Below are 8,304 nucleotides of genomic sequence, written 5' to 3' on the forward strand. Positions count from 1 at the left end.
GTAGTAAATGAATGCATATTAAGACCATGAAAAAGCAAAACCTCAGTAAAGAAAATGAACATTCCTTACGTGAAAACAAACAGTTCTGAAGATTACCAATCACTTCATTGATGGCTTAAATAAAAAAAAATAAGATGATACTTATAATTAAGATAAGTGGGGCTTATAATTCAAGATCACTAAAATAAAAGAAAATGATCACGTCCAGCTCCTCAGAAAAACAAACGCCAGAACACAAAACTTAACTGCTTTGTTTCGGGGGGCGTGGCCGCCTCACGCATCTGGTCGAGACTCAGTATATTTCGCGCCGTTTTGGCGATATTTATAGCGTTCGTGACGTCACGAAATACGTCACGAATATCTTTCGTATTTATCTTACAGTCGAGTTAACTTTTCAGGTTTAAAACACACATTGTAAAAAGATCACAAGAAAAGATAAAAAATAGTCTCAAGTTGAAAAAAATTATATTGAACAAAAAGTAAATATAAAAGTAGATGATTAGATAAAATGCACGAAAGATCAGAGATAACAATAGAAATTAAATACATCTAATAAATAAAGTTAAAAAGAAGATACCGTACATAACCTTCGAATCTTAAAAGCAAGGCAAATAAGATTGTTTAAAATCGAAAGAAAGAGAAAACGAATACAAAAAGGGGAAACAACTAAGACAGTAAAAACAATGGAACGAAATAAAAGGCTAAACAAAAAGACCAGAGCCCAAGAGAGCAGGGACGCAGCCGAAAGAAGCACGTCGCGAGGAGATGCATCTAGGACGCCTGAGTCAGGAGGACTGAGATGCCACCTCACAGCGCCAAGGATACTCTTGAATTTCCGGGTAGAAATGCTATGAACACGAAAAGTTAAAGGATATCAAATGCAATACCTATTTCAATCAACATGTAAACAATAATAACGCAATTGGAATATACATGATTAAATGAAATAAACATGATATTATTATTTGCGCACTTGACGTTTTCATTGTTTATATACGTCCGGCCTGTAAGTTCCTCAAAGGAGTTTCATCCTTCAAACGAATTTCTTGGGGCAGATAATGATACACAAATACTATTACATACACTTCAGACTGTATTTTTAAGTCCTTTTAAAAATATACTTATTTCGCATTGTTATACTGATTATCAATTAAAACCTTATTTGAACAAAAATAGAAGCGGAAAATTTCAAAGGAACCCAAATATATCGTTTTAGTAATCGTTAAGCCGCCACTTCTACAGATGATAAATAACCTCTGAGGATGACCGTGCGAGCAACCATGGACGCCATCCTTGCCAATGAAACAGGCGATGGCTCGGTTCGCCCCGTGTTGTTCTGTGTGCCTCCAGTGACAGGCAATATTTTGGTGAAACAGGCGCCAGTGTTACTGAGCGTTTGTCTCAACATAAATGCGCTTTTTCCAGGAGACACAACAACGCCCTTTTCTGCCATCAGTGGGACACAGACCATTGCATGGATTGTTCAGCAGCGCGAATTGTATTCCCGTTCGCTGATGTCCATGCTCGTAGTCTGGTGTAATGAAGTTGCTGCCCAATTTCAACCTGTAAGGTTGTTTTCTCCTGCCGACAGTCTCCTCGCTTCCCACATCCTCCACCTTCGGTATGCCGGCCACCCTTCACATAGACCACCTGATCTTTTGACCTGACCTGAACTCCCTTCGCTTTCGTTCTCTTGTCCTCACCTGCCCAGTTTTCCCGCAGTGTTTCTCCTTTCTCTTATACTGCTTCCTCTCTACTTCCCATTGCCGAGTCACTCTAGAGAAAAGGCCCGGGCGAAGCATGTCTTCGCAAATCTAACTGAACTGATTCCTTCCCCTTCACATCACCAGCAGGAACACCAGGACAACCATCATCTCTCTTCTGTTCTGTCTCTCTCCCTACCATCTCTCTCTCTCTCTCTCTCAGATCACCCCAGCGCCCACACGTTTGGCGTAGTTTCCCTTATGCAGTTTTACAGCAGCTCAGCTAAAATCGGAGGTGACTTTCAGCGCCCTTTCCCGGGCCTGCCACACGTGGGCTCATCCCTTTAGTGAGGTTGGAGACATGCCTCTGGGGGGCCCTGTTGGTTCTGTGGTCTGTTGTGGAAGTGTTCTAAAGAGAGGATTTGACTCCACAATGCGACGACCCCAGTTTGTGTGATCCCTCTGTGTTTACGCAATGCACTCATAGTGCACACGTTGATGCCAGCAAGTCTAACTGATTGCAGTTAGACTTTTAATTCAAAGGAGTTTCGTAGCCTTGGTAGATCGTAAAAAGAACCACAAGAGAAAAGGTTCAAATACCACTGCAAAGTCCTCCCCAGCAGACGACTATTTTCACTTTGATGAAGAGGATATGAGTCTCCTGTTGAGTGCTGTAGTCACTGCAGTAGCAACAGCCATGGGGAGGACTAGCGAGGAGGTGGAGAGGCAGTTCAGGCCGCCATGGCGGCAATGACCCAGACTGTTGCGGCCCTGAAGGGGAGGAAACTGGAAGCTTCCAAACCAACTCAAAGCCACTCTCCCCACCCTATGACCAGCTCAAACCAGACTACAACTGTGCAGCCCAGGCCCTTACTAAAGGCCCAATCTGTACAGCCAAAGTCGATATTAAACGAACATGTCCAAATGGTAGATTGGATACAGGCTTCACATCTCCTAGTGGAGCCCCTCCTAGTTTGCCAAAGCAGACTGTAAATGTGCAGCGGATGCTCTCACTACAAGCCGAGTCTGTATAGCCAAGGTTTGCATTAACTTGAAGTGGTACTTCTAACACAAGCTTTACATCTCACAGTAGACCCTCAACTAGACTTATCACAACACTTGGAAGATGTACATCCCTTAATCAACGAGGATCTATACATGTCAGATGCCACCAGCACGGGGGCTTCTGAGGCTAGAATATGATGTAAGTGACTCTGAGTAACAATCATGGCACACAATCTAAGCATACTACAGTGGAACACATGTAGCTATAACAAAAAAAGCTCCTTTTTCCAATCAATAGTGCAAGCAAGGAATAATGACATCGTCATGCTCCAGGAGACTTTAACAATGGGTACTATTCACTTCTCAGGATACCATGTCTTCAGTTTTCCAAGCCTGGATGGCGCTAGAGGCTTGATAACCCTGGTCAAGGCAACAATCCCATGCTCCTTAATTGCCGACTCGCCGCACTGTGGAGATGGCGTGGAATCTTGCTGTTGAGATCCATCTTCCAGGGAGCCCCCTCAAACCAATGCATACAGCAAACCAGCACATTTGTCCATGCTGGATCCCCACAGAAGGACAAATGCAGCAGACATTCATATAGCATACGTGCTTGACACATTCCCTGAGATCCTTCTTCTCAACACCCTAGAAGCAATGCATGTGAAGGGAAGGGTCATGGGCCTTACTTTCGCCACTGCAGCAATACCGGAGAGAATTCGGTGGTGTGTCGATGAAACCATTACAAGTGATCACTATGGCACAGTCACTAGCTAAACAATAATGCCTAAATTCAGGCAGGCTTGCTCTCATCAGAGACAAGGCACTCCAACCTGATAACTCGGATGCTATGTTCTTCCTCAGGGAACTAAGGAAAACATAAAACTAGTTCTGGATATGCACTGGGCTCTGATGGGATCTCCTACCCCATCATTTCACACTTAGGTCTTGCAAGAGAGCTTGCATTCCTGCAGCTCTTCAACAAGTCTTGGCAAACTGCCACGCTACCCCAGAGCTGGAAAAAAGCCATAATAGTTCCCATCCCAAAATCTACGGAGTCAGGCAGGAACCAACCCATTTCTCTCAGCTGTCTGGGCGAAACAGCCGAGAGGATAGTACTAAATCGGCTCCGATGGTAAATGGGACCCCCTCATGAACACATGCATGGGTTCACCAGGGGTATGAGCATAACACACAGCATCGCCACACTCCTAAGCACAATATTCACTACTCTCTCCCTGGTTGTATTTCTAGACCTGGAGAAGGTTTTTGAATTAGCAAGTCCCCTTGCCATGCAGGAGAACCTAATGCACATGGGAATCAGAGATAGACTCTTGGCGTGGATAGCTGACCATTTTATGAACAGAACAGCAAAAGTCAGATTTCAAGGTCACTGATCTCAGCATATACCACTAGATAAAGGAATGCAACAGTGTCCTCCGTTCTGCCCTTTTCTGCCCTCATATCCAGCATACTCAACATTCTCCTGCTAGAGGGAAGTAGGATCATCTCTTATGCAGACAATCTGGCAGTCATCTCTGGTTAGCACTGCCCAGTGTTATCTGGACCTTGTGTGTGAAGAATGTTGCAGGACGGGTTTAAAGATTTCAGCAGTAAAATCAAAAGCTATGGCTCTGAAAACCAGTGTCAAAAACACAAAATTCACTGTCCAGATCTGGAATGAGTTAAGGACTATCAATACCTTGGGGTATGGATAGGCCACACACTCACTTACAAAAAGGAGATCCAGTACCTGATTGACTGAACCTAAGAAAGTAATGGCAAGGAGACACATAGGAGAGGGACACGAAGTATTAAGAACACTCGTGTACACGCTGGTCGGCCTATTATAGACTATGCTTCTGTCGCCTTTATTGCTTCCAGCTCAACATTAAAAGAAAAACGAGACAATCCAAAACGAAGTAGTTAAGATCACTCTGGACGCCCACAGATGAACAAAGGCCTTTAACTTCCTCATGGAGGCTAACCTGCCATCCCCGGATCGATGGCAGCGCAGTTTCTTCCCAAGGTCATATAGGCACCCCGGAATACATACATGACAGAGTATTCAGACGCCTACAGCAAGACCACCAGGTGTTCGCCGACAACTCCTGGCTCACACGCAACCAAAATTTTCATACGATTTCGGCTCAAACAGCAAGTGCTCGCCAAGGGCATGGACTCCCCCCACCCTGAATATAGAGAATCACCGCCGGGGACAAACACCTTGATCGAGTTCTCAGTCCTGAGTTTGTCAAGGAGAAAAAAATCAAAACTCTATGCCTAGCCTAAAGGCACAGGTACAAAGGCTCATTGCACAAATAACACACACACAATAGAACCTACATCACGGATGGATCCTTGGATCACATAAACCACACTGCAGGCGCCAGCTTCGCAGCAAAGGGTGCCACAACATCCATCAGGATCACTGACAATGGCCTCATCGCTCCAAGCTAAAACAGTTGCGATCATGGGAACTCTGGCCCACGCATACTTAAGGGAAGGACACATGGCCATACACAGACTCCAGATCAGCCACTGACTGTATACAGCACAGCATGCCCAACGACAGTATCTACCTCCTAACCACTGTCTTCACCACAGCATGACTGTCTTTACCATAGCACAAAGGTTCCTTGATCAGAGTAGAATAATAATCATAAACTGGGTCCCAAGCCACATAGGCATCCAAGGGAATGAGCTTGCTGACAGACTCGCCGAAAAGAGCAGGGGCATGCCTCCAACTCCCATGATCGTCAACCCAAGCCAAAGAAGATTGAGCCGAAGTTCCAGCGCTACGGTGCTTGCCATTCTCCGGCGGACACAGAAAATAACACAAACTCCCCCTCAGCCAGATGGTACTCAGACGCCACTGGCTATGAGCTACTGGAACTTAATCCAAAAATAAACAGGTGCCGAAGCCATACTGCACAGATTAAGACGAGATTATCCCTGCACTTGGCATATTATTGACTACCTGATCGACAGGGAATGTAAGCATTGCCGAAAGTCACCCTACGACATTACTTACAGACTTCTGAACACATGCAATTTCTAAGACAGAGACCACCCACCACAGCCGCCAGGCTGGTAAAAAGGGTATGCCACATGCTTACACCGTGGAAACTGGAGCGCTTGCGGCAATCCAGCCTCCACGCTAAGCGTACATTTGAGACAACTAGAAATAACTGACACAGGCCGGACCACTCTAGAGAAAATGCCCGGGCGAAGCTAGTCTTTGCATATGTAATTGAATTGAACTGAATCCTTCCTCTTCAGACCCGAAGATGGAATCGAGGACGATTGCAAAACTGTTGTCTCACATTTCAATAAATCTAGTTTGTGTACTGTGGGCTTTCCACCATAGTATCAACACGATAGTGTTTTCCATTCATATATAAACATACATTTTATACCGTATATGCCGGCTTCTAGGCCTATTATGTCTACTTGTCAAACCTAAGTGTATCTCATCAAAACCAGGGGTCAACTTGTATGCCGAATGTAAATGTGAAACTGCTTTGCACTCTTAGTACACCACTTCTAACAGCCCACCATAATTATTTCCTGTTGAAACATGTTTAGTAACTCTAACGTATATGACAGTATTGATTGCAACTCATTGGTACCTCAGAAACATGAAGGTTGGGTTCGATTGGTTTACTCGCTTTCAAACTCATTATTGCGAGTAAATTGTCTTAGAAGGAAAGTGTCTTTGAATTGTATATGAGACATCGTAGTTTTTCATACAAAAGGGTTTAGGAGGTGGAGCTGCTTTAATTTTGACGGACGTATTAACTGCCAAATATAGGTCATAACCCATATTTATATATTCGTTGTGTGTGTGTGTGTGTGTGTGTGTGTGTGTGTGTGTATGTGTGTGTGTGTGTGTGTGTGTGTGTATGTGTGTGTGTGTGTGTGTGGGTGTGTGTGTACGTGTGTGTGCTGTCGTCTGTGTGGGTGTGTATGTATGTGTGTGTGTGTTTGTTTGTATGTGTGTTTGTACATATTCATAAATATATATATATATATATATATATATATATATATATATATATATATATATATATATATATATATGGCTTATGGATATGCATATTTGTGAATATATATGTGTATATATTCATATTTGTATATATATGCGTATATATACATATTTGTGTATATATCGTATATATGTACATATTTGTGTATATATATATATATTTTTTTTATACACATATACACATACACACACACACACGCACACACACACACACACACACACACACACACACACACAAACACACACACACACACACACACACACACACATACATACATACATATATATATATATATATATATATATATATATATATATATATATATATATATATATATATATATATATATATATGCGTGTGTGTGTGTGTGTGTTTATGTATGTATGTATATTATATATAAAGATATATATGTGCACATATATGCTTATATAATATACATATATAAATACACGTATGTGTGTAGTGTATATATGTGGATATACATACATACATACATATATATATATATTATATATACATATATATATATATATATATATATATATATATATATATATATATATAGAGAGAGAGAGAGAGAGAGAGAGAGAGTGAGAGTGAGAGAGAGAGAGAGAGAGGAGAGAGAGAGAGAGAGAGTGAGAGAGAGAGAGAAGGGGGGGGGGGAAAGAGAGAGAGAGAGATCTTACATGCATTTCAGAGGAATTCCGCAATTGGTATGCAAATCGTGGAACTAAAACTTAATATCTCTTCCCAATTACAACACCAAGAATTTGTTTCCGCTTTCCCTCACGCGGGCGAGGATCTCGAAGCAAAGCGAGCAGTTTCCCCGTAGTATCCATCTGCTCTTCACTCGCCTCGTTTAATCCTTGTTAGCAGATTAGAGGCGCAATTAAGACTTTCTGTCGCGTGAGGTAATCGCGTCGAGCGGCCTCCATCTTGACCGCAGTCACATGACTCGCGGCCGAGACGAATGGCGAGTTCATGCGGCGAGTTACCACATGCGGGAGTTTTTCTCCCTCGTCCCTTACTGGGTTATGTGGGACAGCAGTGTTATGAGAATGCCACATGAAACTTTCATCGCGACGGACATCCTGCGATACTAATTTGGGTTACATGTAGTGCCAATGTTCTTGTCTTCTTCCTAAGAGATAAGGAGGCACTCGGAAGTGACGAATCGTCAGGTGAGGGAGGCCGCGGTCACCCCGGTGTACCTTCGGAGATTCACCGCCTACTCGCATTGCATCATTCACACGAATATGCCTACTGACTCACGTGAACGATGCCTAAATCTGATGCCAAATTTGATTGGCTTGCAGTTATGGTTTATGTTTTACTGAAATATAGGAAACCGAACTATTATAGAGTATGCTGTATCGTTAATGAATATACAATAAATAGATAAAATTTTAGTGGCAATGAAGAAATAGTCTGTCAACGATAAATAGAAACAACACACGAAAACGATAGAAAATTCACCAGGCTTGGTTCTCGTTTTCTTTGCCTCAGCTGAGCGATGACTGCGGTGTCTGCCTCAGTCTGTCAGTGTA

The 8,304-nt window shown here is 42.9% G+C and overlaps 1 protein-coding gene across 3 annotated transcripts in view; it reads left to right on the forward strand.

The window, feature by feature from the left end:
* The first annotated feature begins 8,292 nt into the window (after window positions 1–8,292).
* LOC113800256 (proteoglycan 4) overlaps window positions 8,293–8,304 on the forward strand; it is a 37,902-nt gene continuing 37,890 nt past the window's right edge. For all 3 annotated transcript variants that reach the window (XM_070142183.1, XM_070142185.1, XM_070142184.1), the window contains exon 1: window positions 8,293–8,304. This exon is cut by the window's right edge and continues 147 nt beyond it. The gene's annotated coding sequence lies outside the window, so the exon portion shown is untranslated.

The sequence above is a fragment of the Penaeus vannamei genome, chromosome 29 (assembly GCF_042767895.1).
Source record: "Penaeus vannamei isolate JL-2024 chromosome 29, ASM4276789v1, whole genome shotgun sequence".
Lineage (NCBI taxonomy): Eukaryota > Metazoa > Arthropoda > Malacostraca > Decapoda > Penaeidae > Penaeus > Penaeus vannamei.